Source organism: Solea solea, chromosome 20 (genome assembly GCF_958295425.1).
Source record: "Solea solea chromosome 20, fSolSol10.1, whole genome shotgun sequence".
Taxonomy (NCBI): domain Eukaryota; kingdom Metazoa; phylum Chordata; class Actinopteri; order Pleuronectiformes; family Soleidae; genus Solea; species Solea solea.
The window spans coordinates 12,473,165-12,477,626 of NC_081153.1; the positions used below are offsets into that span (position 1 = coordinate 12,473,165).

General features: G+C 40.2%; 1 long non-coding RNA gene across 1 annotated transcript; it reads right to left on the reverse strand.

Moving 5' to 3' along the window:
* Positions 1 to 1,051: 1,051 nt before the first annotated feature.
* On the reverse strand, positions 1,052 to 3,188 carry LOC131447694 (uncharacterized). Its single transcript, XR_009234072.1, has 3 exons — positions 2,993 to 3,188; positions 1,888 to 2,071; positions 1,052 to 1,415 (listed from the first exon to the last, which is right to left on the reverse strand). It is a non-coding gene; the product is annotated as an uncharacterized LOC131447694 (long non-coding RNA).
* Between the last annotated feature and the right edge of the window lie 1,274 nt (positions 3,189 to 4,462).

Consider the following 4,462-nt stretch of genomic DNA (forward strand, 5'->3'; position numbering starts at 1 on the left):
CTCATACGGTTTTGTGTTGTAGTAATACCAGGGTTTTTTTTTTGAGTACCATTTGCAACAATAACATTTGAAACAAGCAATTAAATAACGCCATGCATGTTCACAATTAAATCAGTCTCCTTAAAGTGTTTTTTTTTTTTTGTCCTACACTTATGGCTTGTAAGAAATAATGTCATCATTTATTTTCTGTCTATTGTACAAAACTACTCGCGTTAATAACGCACATTTTAAACACTCACTCAGTTTTCTGATCCTTTGTGATTCTTTATATTTGTTCCCAATGTCCCATAAAAATTGACATTTATGGGATAGTGTGTGTAACAAATTTATAATAATGGCACTTATATACGTGATATGTATGTAAAAGAGCTGAAACAATTACTCAATTAATCGATCATTAATCGATTACTAATTTAATCGTCAACTGTTTTGATAATCGATTCATCGGTTTGACGTTTTTTTCCTGATTAAAACAAGATTTCTGATCGCTTCAGCTTCTCAAATGTGAATATTTTCGTAATTTCTTTGCTCAATGTAACAAATAAATCATTTTGGTTTGTGGACAAACACAAGACATTACAGAACGTCATCATTTCCAGGTTTGACAAACACTGATCAACATTTTTCAGCAATTTCTGATATTTTATCGACCAAACGACTACTTGATTAATCGTGAAAATAATCGACAGATTAATCGATTTTGAAAGTAATCGTGAGTTGCAGCTCTAGCATGCAAGACTGAAACAAATTATTATTTCATTGCTAATGGAAGCGGTTATTATTTCTTAGTTAATCACAGATACAAGAGTGGAAATTACTCTCCCAAAAAAAGAATATTTAGTTAACCATCATAAAAACAAGAGAGAAAGATTGAAGAAGAAGGTACGACTAATCAATTTTTATTTGGGTTATTTTAATGAAGAAAAATGATGAGGAAAAATTGTTGCAGATCAAATGTCTGTGGCTCAACTGATGACTAGACCTACAACTGGCATGAAAAACAGAATAAAGTCAAATAAATTCAGTTGAATTCATACATGTATAGGGCCTTTGTAATGTGCTGCCATTTGGCACAAAAACCTGTGCATGAAAACATACAATAACCTCATGGTTTGTCACTGTCTTGCTTTCTTAGTCTAAAGGCCACAAGAATCCACTGCAGGTGAGTCAAAAGCCTCGCCTCAGTACTCATGCTTGGATTTCTCAGTGGCTCTTTGTGGACCATTGTCCTGAAAGCCCTGTGTTTTCCTGTACCCAACTGTCTTACTGTATTCGACAGAGAAAGCATCGGTGGTAAGCGGTTTGTTTACCGCCTCTCTCTGTAGACTTGTGGTTGCAGGTACCAATAATGGCTGCTAATTTCAGAGGCCTTATGGGATCTGTCCCCACCACAGCCTGCTGTTGTCCCCGCGGACCTTTGTGTGCGAGAAGAGAGACAAAGTGAGCAGTTGGGTGATTAGCTGTTTTTCCTTGTGTGTGCACATTTTTTTTTTTTGGTGTGTGTGTGTGTTTGTGTGATTCTCCCTCAAGTGGGCTTAATAGGGATTTGCGGAGGGTGTAAATAGCCCAAGTGACGACTCGCAGTAGGTAAGCCACTGCTGGACGTGGAGACGAGGCTGAAGTCCGGCCAAAACTTGGCTCCCTGTAAATGAAGCGGGGAGACGGTACCAGGGGGCCCATCAAAGTAAATCTCTGCGTTTTTATGCTTATGTGTTAATGTGTGCCAGCTTATGTGGATTTTAATTTATACGGGCGACTCAAAAGAGGTGCGTGACCCACATGTGTGTACAATAATATCCATTTTACTGTATGATCTAACACCTATATGCTCATGTTCTCCCCCCCTCTCCTCCAATCCCTTCTACAGGAGGTGCAGCTGGAACTCACACAACAGGCTTTTCTCCAGCAGGACACAAGCCCACAGTGGCTCCATCTCCACTCTGGACTTCAGGGACATCATGGTCACCATCCGGCCACACATGCTCACGCCCTTCGTGGAGGAATGCCTTGTGGCGGTGGGTGTTTTTGTTTAGCTCCGTTGGCGCTGTCATCTCGATTTGTTTCGCCGAGCCTTAGTCAAAGTGAAGGGAAGATTTGATATTTTAAATGTGTTATATGCTGTACAAGCGTGGACAGCCTTTATTTAGCAGCACTAAATTAGGATTTGTGATAGTGTTTTTGTTTCAGGTACTCACTGCAAATATTCTATTATTATAGATCCACGCTGAGCAAAAAAAATACCTACAAAATCGGATGAAAGAAGAACTGAATGAATGTTTCACCTTTGCACTTAATAGGAAATGTTTGCTGCTGATTTGCTAACGTCAGACAGCAAAAACCTAAACTTAACACGACTGTAAAGAGACAGGACTCTTTTCTGTCTTTCCTCTTTTTCGTCTTCCCCACAATCAAACATCGTGGCTCGTCCCTCCAGCTGTTTTTCTCTCACGTCGTCCCGCTTCCTTATTACCTTTTCTGTCGCCTCTTCGTCCATCCTCTCTCCTCTTCCCTCCTTTAATTTTTTTTTTCTCTCTCTTCCTGCCTCCCTCCCCCATGTCTCTGTGTCTCTCCCAACATGTCATTAAGTCTAACTTCTCTGGCAGTGTCAAAGCCGAGCAGGCCAGCTGAATGGGAGATAGAGACAGAGAGAGACGGAGACTTGAAGCTTCACAGTCCATCATAGTGTCCTCCTGTGTGTGTGTGTGTGTGTGTTTGTGTGTGAGCGGCTGTGCCATGTGCACCCTATTTGTTTTGAACACTGAGATGTTTGTCCTTTTTTTTGTGTGTCTTGTCTTTTCTTTGCGTGTGCGTCGTCTGTCTCTGTCCGTGTCTTGCCCCCGTTTCATAAACACCTTGTAGACTCTGTCATTTTCTCCAGCGTGTTTACCTCAGCGACCAGACTCAAAATCATATAAACACTGCAGACACATTAAAGGTGGCATTATTGCAGTTTTAACACAAACAGTCAAATGACAGCCTTAAGTCCACTCACCAAACACGATAAAGGACCAGTGCCACACTTGTCCCCCCCCACCTTAAATATCCCCTCTTTGTGAAAGACGGTGTTGGATATCATGGGAAGATCCATGTCTATAGGCTCATAGATATGAACGGATACAGAAGTATCTCTCTGTTAGGACGATTTCAGCCAAAGGCAGAGTTTCCCTCCCATGCTGCAGACACAGGGAGCAGCAGGCAGCCCTCCAGCCTGTGTCTGTAAAGCAAACAGTGCCATCTAGTGAAAGGAGGCTCCACAATGTTGGAGGAAATGCAGCAGCAAAGCCCTCAGGCTCATCTGATACTGATCTGATGACATTAACATCCAAATCCAGGCAACAACATTTAAGAAATTCTATGTGGAACACACACATTTTCTAAACATGCAGCAGAGTTGCTGAGAGTTTGAGAATCTGGCATGAAAAGATGGAAAAGATCCTGTTTCTCATAAAAAAAACAACCCGTTTGTGGGCAGTGTGGAATGTCATCGGGAGCCAGGCGTCTATTTTTAATCTGTTACCTTTTGTCTATTTTCTATTCTTTTACCCACTTCCTCCAACTCATAAAGAAAGTTCATTAAGCTCCCTGAGACAGTTGTAGCATGGTTTACTTCTCCCTGTGGAGCGGTGGTAAAGCAGAACATTGCTGATTCACCACTGGTGTTTCAACAGATTTTTTTTTTTCCTGATATGTACTTGTGTATTTCAGTTTTTCTGATGTAATAATATCAAGATTACATTCTTCAGGCTTTGTACTATGGCTGTGTTTATGCATGTAAGTTAATATAGTGTACCTGCAGGTTGCTGGTCATCTCAGCTTCTCAAAAGGTAGATGCTCATTCAGGACGGTTAAAGCTAGGAATGGTGTGATACTGGTCAAAATCCCTAGGTTGAATATTTGTAAATATTACATAAATCATGTATCATAAGGTTCATTAACTGCAGGGTGTAAAGAGATATACATGTGAGTGATCATGTGAGCTCTGTGGAGTTTGAGGCTTTAACACCTAAGCCTCAAAATGTCAGTCTGGATTAATTTTAACCAAAAAGGAGCCAGAGTTAAGTGCTTTTGCTCTTATTTCCAAAATAACTTTCAATATCTGGCAGTTATTAGCAATTTACTGCAAGTTAATATAGTGTATTAGCAATTTAAAATGAAGAAAAACAGAAACAAAACACTGTAGTTGTCCATGAACAACAGATTTTGCGTGTTAAATTTCAAATTTGAACAGTGTAAAGCGTATTTAAAATACAACTTTTTCAGTTAATTGGAAACTATGTACAAGCGTTTTTTTTCCACTTTTTCGCTGTTCTGGCGACAAAGACGCGGATTTGCTGCAACAGCGCGAGTGAAATTACCGTAATAACCACATGTTGGCTTTCTTTCACAATCCGTCGAATTTTATGGTAACACAAAGTGCACATGCGTGTAATTTGTGTGTCGCCTGCGATACGCGATAAAATAA